We start from the raw sequence: 11,531 nt of genomic DNA, 5'->3' as shown, positions 1-11,531 counted from the left end.
ATGTGGAAAGAACTTTTTCTCTCTTCACCTCCTATAAATTATTCTTTACCGAGTGCTGCCTTAAGAACAAACAAAGGCACACAAAGAAGCTGGGGCATTAGTATTTCCCAGGATATACACAAGATCCTTAATAGAGGTAATGAATGTCCTGGCCAGGAGCCAGGACGACAAGCTTCTGCTACAAAGCAGTGAGTCAAGTTCAAAACAGCCACACAAATGCAGAGGCCAAACAATCATTTCTGCTAAACAGAAATTTTTATGCCACCAAAATCAATTAGCTGATTTTTCCCCCTGCTAAGAAACTATTTCCTGGACAATTTTCTGAGTGGTGGTATTGAAATGCTGTCTATCATGCAGTGGAAAAGTGAGATTAAAGGTTTTGAATGCCTGGGCATGACCCTGAAAAGAGAAAGCAGAAGAGTCATCTTTCCTAATTGTAACAAGGTGCTGTTTTTCCCCTCTGCTTTTTAATGTTGAAATTGGAAGAACTGTAAAGAGTCAAAAAGATTTTCCAGCATGTCAAATGAACCTCTTGTTTTTCCTCAACAATGATGAGACTCATTAATTCTTAACAAGTGCCAGTAAATAACATAATGACTATGACAGTAAGAAAGCATTTACTGAATTGCCTCTATGACTTTTAGTGGAACTAAGTTTGTGGAGAATTGTACTGTTTAGTAGGATATCTATTTTAAAATACTACAAAATCTTCTGGTCAATGTACTTTTCCTTGCATAACTTCTAAAGTGCTCCCTCTCCTTCTTCCTCCTTCTCCTTCTTCCTTCTTCTCCTTCTCCCTCTTCCTCTCCCTCTCTTATAAGGCAACACATGTAGAGAAGCGAAGTGTCACACTGACTAAATAAATGACCCAGGAACAAACTGAACATCAGTTGTAAGTCAGCACACTCATGCCTCATTTAGACTTTCACCATCAAAATGAAAGAATTCAAAAAAATTGGAAAAATTCTTTTGAAAATTTATAAAACTATATTTCTCACTTTTTACAGGATTTGCTTAAAATATTTACATTAGTTACCCTATTTAATTCTGTCATCCATCTCACGGACAATGCACACCTCAACTATTCTAAATGACCATTTAGAAAAATCCTTTTATGTAGAGTTTTAACCCTGGAACCTTCCCATGAATTTCTTCTAACACAGGTTTTGAAAGCACTGTGGGTGTTACCAACAAGCCCCATCCAGATGGTTCCTGACTTACAATTGTTTCATTTACAATTATTTTTGCTTCAAGGTGATGTGAAAGCAATACATTCAGTAGAAACCATATTTTAGTACACATACAACCATTTTGTTGCTCACTTTCAGTACAGTATTAATAAATTACATAAGATATTCAATACTTTATCATAAAGTAGACTTCATGTGAGATGATTTTGCCCAAGCGTAGACTAAATGTAGCCTTAACGTAGTGCTGTTCCGAGCACGTTTAAGGTTAGGCTAAGCTATGACATTTGGTAGGTTAGGTGTGTTAAGTGCATTTTAACCTTACACAGTTTTCAACATAGGATGAGTTTGCTGGGATATAACCTCATTGTAAGTCGAGAAGCACCTGTACAAAGGTTTAATATTTTGCTACAAGTCTAAGAGAGCAGCAGAGGGAGATGAAGACCTGTTACTAGAGGATCTAATCTAAGAGAGCAAACTTTAGAATGAATAAAAACAAAACGGCTATTTTCAATGAAAGGGATTAGTTTTACATTTTACCTGCCCTTACCTCTGTCTTCTTTTTGAATCACTGCTGAAGTGTGGAAATTCCTAGCGATTTCCCCTGCTTGGGTATAAAGCACGATAGACAATGTACAGTTAGAGTTGAGTGGGTTTTCCAAACTGAGACAAATCACAGGCTGATATTAACTGGGAGGCAGAACCAGCATTAGCTGAGTTTGTGAAGAAAGGTGGCATTTTCATTAAAGAAAAGCTAACAGGGAAATTCCAGCTTCTTCTAACATTCTACATAGATAGTAGCATTCCACAAAAGTCAAGAACCCTGAACCCTAAAGTACCCTGTATCTATGAAGGAAAAGGAACAAAGCAGTAAGTGCCCTAAGAGAAGTGATTAGATGTTGCTGACTATGGTTCCTGTAGATTTCTGAGTAGCTATTTGCAATCCATGTACTTAATGTTGGATTGCACATGTTATATATTTTCTGTGAATTAAGCCTCTTAGCATAACTTTCTAGCAAAACTAAATGTCCTGTAATTCACACATTTCCAAAAGTGCTGCAAAGTAGCAAGAGCTGAATATGCCACCCAGCAATATTCCAGGAAACTAATTAACTGAGGGAATTCATGAAGGATTGCATAGATTACTGTGCCTCAACAATAAAGTAATGAGACTGGTCCACAAGGCATACATAAAAATCACATCTATCTGGTGTGTATTGATTTATGCACACATTTTAGAAGATCTGTGTAAATCCTACCTGGCTCAATTCTTTCCTTTTTGCAAAGCATACCCTACCAATACAACTGAACATCGTATTTTTCTTCTCTTCACTTTTTTTACATGCCACTCACTTAAAATCTAGCTGTCTTGTTATGTTTGTATGTATTAACCATTCAAAACGGCCTTTTTCATTAATATGAAAACCATATTAGTTATCTATCGCTGCATAACAAATCACCCCAACATTTTGCAGCTTAAAACAACATTTAGTATCTCATGCAGTTTTTGAGGGTCAGGAGTGGCTTAACTGGGTTGTACTGACTCATGTGTTTCATGAGGTTTAAGTCAAACTCTCAGTCACTTAAAGCCTTTACCTGGGCTGGATAATATACTTCTAAGCACACTCTTGTGACCTTTGTTAAGTCTTAGTTCCTCACTAGTTGTTGCCGCAGGCCTCATTTTTTTTAACCATGTTAAAGCAGAGATGCTTCTCAGAACAAGGCAGTTGGCTTCACCCAGAGAAAGCTGACGAGAGAGAGGAGAGAGAGAGAGAGAGACAGGGATAGAAAGAGAGAGAGGCCATATGGGAAGGGACTATACAACCATCTGAACACAGAAGGCAGGGATCAGTGCAGTATATCTCACTGGTAGAGCATTTGACTACAGAAGGCAGGGATCGTGGGAAACCCTCATAAGGACCAGCTACCACAAAAACTGTGCTTTATTTATTTTTACCACAACCTCTTTCAAGTATTCTAACATGATGCCTTGCTTGAAATAAGGAATCAATAAATATTTGTTGATTTTTTTTATCATCCCCCATTTCCACAAAATATTCTGTTTATTATTTTATTCTTCATCAACTATCACTGCTTTGAAGCACATTGATAATATCAAAGTTATTCTTAGCCTATTAACATCTAGGGTAATAAACTAAAAATAAAAGAATATGGATGCATTTTACCATAAAATATACATGTGTCTTTTAGTTAAATTATTCAGTTATACTTTATCTTTGTTTCTCAATATTTATTCATACAAAAAATGTTTAGCACCACTCACTAGTTTCCAGGGATATGAAATTACAATAAATTTTTTTAATATTATGGTAAGGGAAACAGAGAGTCATGTGGAATCATACATCTTGGAATACTTTTTTCTCTGTGACATTTAGCACAATTTAAAGATATAAAATTAATGATAGAAAACAGGTTTACATACATAAATAGTATATAAATATACTAATATTTCAAGGAAAATTAAATTATGTTTCTACAAACTTATGATAGTATGATTTGTACCAAAAACTCATGATGATTAGATGTCAAATTTGATATTATAGTATAATATTTAGATACGATTCTCCTATGTATTATTGTAACAGAAGGGAAGAAAATGAGCATATAGTATCATGTACAAGCTGGGTTAGGAGATATTGTTGGTAATTTACTTACTCTCTAAATATTCACCTCATATTTCTTAAAAGGTTCCAAGACTGTTCAGATTTCTATCTCTCCCCACACAATTCAGAGCTCCAATAATTCTACTGTTAAAATCTTTTTTGGGTGATTAGTTCAAAGCATCATTTTTTAATATTTAACCTGAAAATTTCATGAACACAGTGACAAGGTCAGACTTAGGAACAACATGGAATTAAGTTAAATGTCCATTAACTTTATTCTTTGTAGTGGGTTGAATAGCAGCCTCCAAAAAGATATGTCCATGTACTAATCTTTGGAATCTGAAAATGTGACCTTATTTAGGAAACAGATCTTTGCAGATGTAATAACTACATTAAATATATTGACTTGAGTTCATCCTGAATTATTTGGTGGGCCCAAAATTCAATGATATGTGTCTTTATAAGAGACACAGTGAGACACGCAGAAAGAAAAAGAGAAGCCTGTATGAAGATGAAGGCAGAGATTGAGGTTATGAAGCCATGGAGACGAAGGAACTCCTGGAGCCACCAAGAAGCTAGAAAAGGCAAGGAAGGATGCTCCTCTAAAGCCTTCAGAGGAGAATACAGCTATGTCAGAAAGCAGAATGAAACCCTCTCACTCAATGGTCAGACAACAAATTTCTACTGTTTTAAGCCACCTAGTTTGTGGTGACTTGTTACAGCAGCCACCCAGTCTAAATAGTATCCCAACTCTAATTGACATGTTCTTTTTGCAGCAGGCTCAGGCTTTCCAAAGTCAATGCTAGCACTTGCACTAACTCTTCCCATTGTGAGCACCTGCACTAACTTACCTTTATAATTCCAATACCTGCACTACTCAAATTTTCTCCTCACGTAGGGGTAAGCCTGTTTAGTGAACTAATTCAAACAAATAGTTAATGGTATAAATACGTGGACTGATCCATTAGCATGTGCTATGATTTGAATGTGTCCAGGAAAGATTTATGTATTAAAAGCTTGATCCCCAATGCAACAGTGTTGGGATATGGAGCTAATAAAGGGTTATTAAGTCATGAGAGCTCATAAAGGCTGATTGAGGTCATTATTGCTGAAAAGGGTTAGTTATCATGAGAGTATATTGTTATGAGCCTAGTCCGGACCTCGGTGTCTATATCTTACACGCAATCTCTTGTCCTTCTGCCTTCCATTAGGGGATGATACAACACAAAGGCCCTAACCAGATACCAGTTCCATGCTCCAGCATGTGAGAAATACATTTTTTCTTTATCAATTGCCCAGTCTGTTATAGTAAAAAAACAGACCAAGATATCATGTTATCCTTCACAGATAACATAAATAGGACCTTTCCAAGGGCTTTGTTTCATAGTGTTTAATAGTCAGACTATTGAAGTATGTCATTGTTTAATAGAAATCCACTCTAACCACTTAATAATCTCCCCTTCCATGCACAGACTCCATCAGTAAACTGCAGAAGATGAATGAAAGCAAATATTTCAGTAACAAAAAAGATTGTCTCTGAAGACATCATGACAAGGCTGGAGAATGAGAAAAACAAGGTAGATACTGACTAGAAGCTTGCAGAGGCGTGTTTTCCAGACTGTGATTCAAAGAAAAAATTGTTTCAGGAAATTCTCTCCAGGGAAAGCATTATCTAGTAGAATAAACTATTTTGTAAAACTCTATTTTGGAGATAAACATGTATATAAACAAGTGTTGTTTAAAAAAAAAAAAAAGGAAAAACAGAGAGAAAAAGAGGAGGGGGAGAGAACAAAGGGGGAAAAAAGAAGTGAGGGGAAAAAGGAATGAGAGACAGAAAAAAGAGAATCTTAGTTATCATTCCAGTATACATACTACTAATTTAGTTGGGGTTGTCACATCAAGGTAGAACTTTGGAGTAATACAGACAAACTTGTTTTCAATCCACCTACTTACTAGCCAAGTAATCTTCAGCAAATTACTTAGCAGTTTTAGCTTCTTGATATGAAAGAATGGGGTTACCTGTTACGTTATATTGTGTTTATTTGTTGTAATTCATGTAGAACATATGTACTTCTTACAAGCAATCTCTACTGTAGTTATAGTTCTCAGTAGTTTGAGATTTTTATGGTTATTACGATCACCAGTAACAGAGGCTATAGTAGCCAACATCTCTGTTGCCATCCATCTCAACTATTGAAATGCAATTATCATCAGGAGACTTAAGTTTTGAAGTCAAACCGTAATTGATCCCAGCAGAGGTGACAAAATAGAGCTGTTAATTTAACAAAGGGAGGCTCTACAAAACCTGAAATAATTTATCAGCATATCTAAAGAATACATTAATCCCTCAGATAGGGCATTAGACTGCCTTGAAACCTTAGAAAAAGGAGAAGTATAAAAATCAGCTCAGCACTGATGTCCAGGGGGGAGAACCATAACCAAGATTCTCAAGTATTCTGGTGCCTAAGCAAAGACAAGAAGATTGTTGACATAACTATGGAATCATTGTCACACAACTTAAAATGGTCCTTTTAACACAGTGGTCCTGAGTTATAAATGTTTGAATTAAGCTATCAAACTATCTTATCCTGGTGCCATTAAATGCTGAATTAATTCATTATTTAATTCCCTGTACTGAGTTGAATAGTGCTCCAACAAAATTCACATTTGCTTGGAACCTGTGATGGTGATCTTAGGAGGAAATATGGTCTTTGTGTGGTCTTTGTAAATGTAAGCAAGTTAAGATGAGGTCTTACTGAATTAGGGTGTGACTTGTGTCACAGTAAGAGGGAGTTTGGGACACAGAACCACATGGAGAGAATGCCATTTAATGATGCAGGCAGAAATTAGAATGATGCATCTACAAGCCACGGAATAGTCAAGGATTGCCAGACATCAGAAGCTAACAAGAGGCAAGAAAGAATCCTCTCTAGAGCCTTCAGAGAAAGCATGGCTTGACTACATCTTGATTTCAAACTTCTAGATTCTATAACTGTGAGAGAATAAATTTCACTTGTTTTAAGCCATCAGATTTTTGGTAAGTTATTATGGCAATCCTGGGAAAGTGGGCATGCCCCTTTCTTATGATATGTGTTTACCAAGCAATTTTCTGGATAAGAAGTAGTTGTCCAAGTAAGCAGATATATATGCAGGTAATAATACTTACACATACATGGGTTTCAGAATTTCCATCTCTATGACAATTTCATATTTGCAAATCAGCATTACAGCTTTTATCCATCAGCCTTATGAACTGTTAAAAGTAGAGTCTATCACTGAAAGATAAACCTGCTTTTGTAGGACATGGACACGGACAATATAAGATTTTTTTTTTTTTTTTTTTTTTTTTTTTGAGACGGAGTCTCGCTCTGTCGCCCAGGCTGGAGTGCACTGGCGCGATCTCGGCTCACTGGAAGCTCTGCCTCCCGGGTTCCCGCCATTCTCCTGCCTCAGCCTCCAGAGCAGCTGGGACTACAGGCGTCCGCCATTACGCTCGGCTAATCTTTTTTATTGTTAGTGGAGACGGGGTTTCACCTTGTTAGCCAAGGTGGTCTCCATCTCCTGACCTCGTGATCCACCCGCCTCGGCCTCCCAAAGTGCTGTAATCCTAGAGGATTACAGGCATGAGCCACTGCTCCTGGCCAATGTGAGATTTTAAAATGTCTTCTTCTGTGGCAACAGATAATAAATGAAGCTCTGCTTTAGGTCCACTAAGCCTTGTGATCTTTCTCTTTTTTATCTCAGTGCCCTGCTTCGTACCATCATTTCCTCTATGATATTTTTGTTGACAGAGCAGCAAATAAGTTGTCTTCATCAGAAGGCTGGACTAAATAAGGAAAGAATAATGAGTTTCAAGTTACATACATAGCAACTCCTCAAACTGCAATGCAGTGAAAAAAAGAATATTCAAGAACAGTGGACAATTATAAAAGATGTGGCATATGTATACTACAATACTAGAGAGTTGTTAAGTATTAACTCACATGATCACGAGGTCCCACAATAGGCCATCTGCAGGCTGAAGGGCAAGGAGAGACAGTCTGAGTTCCAAAACTGAAGAACTTGAAGTCCGATGTTTGAGGGCAGGAAGCGTCAAGCACAGGGGAAAGATGTAGGCTGGGAGGTTAGGCCAGTCTCTCGTTTCACATTATTCTGCCTGCTTATATTCTAGCCCCAGTGGCAGCTGACTAGATTGTGCCCACCCAGAGGAGTAGGTCTACCTTTCCCAGCCCACTGACTCAAATGTTAATCTCCTTTGACAACACCCTCACGGACACACCCAGGAGCAATACTTTGTATCCTTCAGTCCTATCAAGTTGACACTCAGTATTAACCATCACAGTTCTCCAGTTGAGAAAAGTATATACCTACTAGAATTGAACAGTTACGTAAATGATAGGAATGTTAGGAGCCAGACTTCTCTCTGTTCAAGTAGGAGTTTACAGATAAGCAAGAAAACGAGTGTAGAATGATCTGGTAATTGAGTAGGGTGGAAGACATCAGGATGAACTCTTATTTAGCTTAAAATAGATACATATATTACTTCTGCCTGCTCTTATCCAAAGTCCATTCATTTTTCAAGGCCCAATTCTCCATCTGCTTAATCTATAATTATTTGCCTAAATGCTCAAGTATTCATTAAATTTCTGCTGCACTTATATCCTGAAGCAAACATCCTGGAAATTGCTATGCATTATTAGGTATTATATAGCAATATTTTCATTTTTAGAAATAATATTACTTTTTTCTTTTGCTAATTTTTATATTCCCAGAAGATTAGAATCAAGTACTTCTTTGATCTAGCTTCTGTTATATAATAAAGTGACAAACATATACCAGGCAATAAAATAAGGAATACTCTCTGATTTATGAATAATAGTGTGACCCAATCTGTTCATTGAAGGAATAACTTGTATGCAACATTTTTATACAGTGGCTTTATATTGAAACCATTGTAGAAAATGTTTCTGCTAAGTTCCTTAATGGAATATTTTCTTCATTATTTTAGTAAAAGTAACATTTATATTAATATTGTATTCATATTAATGTTTATATTTGAACATTTTCTCACCATCAAAACTTTTTCATATAAATGAGACGTTGCATGTAACAAAAAACATGCTTGTTTTTGATGAACAAGTTAAATAGTCACAAAAATTAATTTTGTATTAACCATAAATAAAACCTTAATAAACTTAAAAGATTCAATTGTATATAGATTATGCTCCCTGGTCATGATGCCATAAAATTAGAAATGAATAGTAAAAGGATGGCTGCAGTAAAAATATTCATATTTCTGATTGCCAGTCTCCAGTAAGGGTTCTTTTTTTTTTTTTTTTTAACAACACCTTAACTGAAAACAAGTGTAAACAATGTTAGAAACAATAATCCTCACAAAGGCAGCATGAATATGATGAAATATTTTAAAATGCTCAGCCCACAATCTGAAAGAGAATAAAAACAAGAGAGACAATAAAAGATCTAAGCCACTTAGCCACTAGTGACTATAAGCACCTGAAACCCTCATAGTGTTACTGAACTTGATTTATCTCATCAGGATTGTCAATAATTTATCTCCATTCATACATTTAGCTTAAAGTGATCCTGGGTTGTTCATATCATTGAGCACTTGGAAGAAATGAATGTATTTCCTCTCTGGAGAATACTACCTCTATTTTGGCCCTCCCCAAATCCTCACGAGTAATTTTTATGGAAATAAATTAGATGGTAAAATATCATCATACACAATAGAAAACAAGGCAATATGTGTGAGATCCAGCAGGAGCAACAGAAAGTAGAAACAGACCAAAATATGCTTGAGAAAATCAGATTATCAGACACAAATTGTTGGTTTTATCAAGAAAACAAAAACAAACTCAGCTGGGTGAGGTGGCCCATGCTTATAATCCCACCACTTTGGGAGGCCAAGGTGGACAGATCACTTGAAATCAGGAGTTCGAGACCAGCCTGGCCAACATGGTGAAACCCCATCTCTAATAAAATTACAAAAATCATCTGGGTGTGGTGGCATGCAGTGGTAATTCCAGCTACTTGGGAGGCTGAGGCAGAATAATCACCTACACCCAGGAGGCGGAGGTTGCAGTGAGCTGAGATCATGACACTGCACTCCAGCCTGGGTGAGGGAGTGAGATTCTATCTAGAAAAATAAAAAACAAAAACAAAAACGAAAAAACAATCCTATTCTATTGGGGCCAAGAGGGAGGAAAAAACAACTTAAAGTTATCAGAATATAACAGAAAAGTATTTTTTAAATGTATACCATATTATAAGAAAAGTAAAATTGTAGAAGTAAAAGTTGCAGTAACTAAAATTTAAAACTGAGTGAATGAATGTGGCAGCAGATCAGTCATAAAAGAAGAGAGAATTAGTAAATTGGAAGCTGAGCCAGGGGAATTCTGAAAATAGCACAGAGAGAAAAAAAATAGGTGGAAAATATAAGAAAGAGACTGAGAGATATAAATGAAAGTTAGATGACTTAAAATACATTTAACTTCAGCTTGGAAACAGAAAGGGCAGAAAAATATTTAAAGAGAAAACAAGAACATACATCAGATCCATACAAAACATCCATCAAATTCCAAGTATGTTAAAGAAAAATAAATCCAAACCTTTAAATATTTTAGTGAAATTACAGAAAATAAAAGACAAAGAGAAAACAACACCAAGAATAGCCAGAGAAAGACAATATTGAGTATTAGATGGATATAGAATTATAAAGACCAAGTAAAGACATATCATGCAAATACTAATCTCAAAAAAGTTGATATCAGATAAATATTTTGGAAGAAGTAAATAGAGTCTTGTAACAACATAAAGTTTTTTAACTCATCAGAATAGTATGAGTTGAATTCATATATTTTGAAATACACAGCCTTAAAATGAATAAAGAAAGAATATACAAAGACTCCTTTCAGGAATCATTTCTTTTTTTTTTTTTTTTTTTTTGACATGGAGTCTCGCTCTGCCGCCCAGGCTGGAGTGCAGTGGCCGATCTCAGCTCACTGCAAGCTCCGCCTCCTAGGTTTAGGCCATTCTCCTGCCTCAGCCTCCCGAGTAGCTGGGACTACAGGCGCCAGCCAAATCGCCGGCTAGTTTTTTGTATTTTCTAGTAGAGACGGGGTTTCACCGTGTTAGCCAGGATGATCTCGATCTCCTAACCTCGTGATCCGCCCGTCTCGGCCTCCCAAAGTGCTGGGATTACAGGCTTGAGCCACCGCGCCCAGCCTCAGGAATCATTTCTTTAGTTCCTACTAGAGAAACGTCTCTTAACATGTGGCGTACCAGAAGCCACAAAGAGAAGGTGCAGCATTCTGTCCCAAGTGTGAAGTGGACTCTTGGTGTTGCTGTGCTGCAATTGCCATTTGCTAATGATGACCTTGCTTTTCTTACTTAGAGTAAGACAGAGAGAAGGCAGTCAGCCTGAGTAATTTCCATTTATGAAAGCAAAAAACAAAAACAAAACCACTCTAAATTTGCAAACCAAAATAGACTATAATCAGAGTGGAAAGTTTTAACATAACTCTCAGTAATTAACAAAACAATCAGACAAAAACATCAGCGAGTTTATAGAAGGCATGAACATACAAACACAACCACAATAATAGAATAATGAATTTTTTTTTTAGCACACCTGTACCACTTACAAAAATTGATTTTGTACTTGACCACAAAATGTCAACAATTATTAGAAGACTGATAT

At 36.4% G+C, this 11,531-nt stretch overlaps 1 pseudogene; it reads left to right on the top strand.

Annotated features, from left to right (window-relative positions):
- The first annotated feature begins 11,052 nt into the window (after positions 1–11,052).
- Positions 11,053–11,257, top strand: LOC111538117 (annotated as a pseudogene).
- The last annotated feature ends 274 nt before the right edge of the window (positions 11,258–11,531 follow it).

This window comes from Piliocolobus tephrosceles, chromosome 5 (genome assembly GCF_002776525.5).
Source record: "Piliocolobus tephrosceles isolate RC106 chromosome 5, ASM277652v3, whole genome shotgun sequence".
In the NCBI taxonomy this organism is placed as follows: domain Eukaryota; kingdom Metazoa; phylum Chordata; class Mammalia; order Primates; family Cercopithecidae; genus Piliocolobus; species Piliocolobus tephrosceles.
The sequence above is the reverse complement of the archived record's forward strand: the minus strand, read 5'-3'. Positions and strand labels throughout refer to the sequence as shown.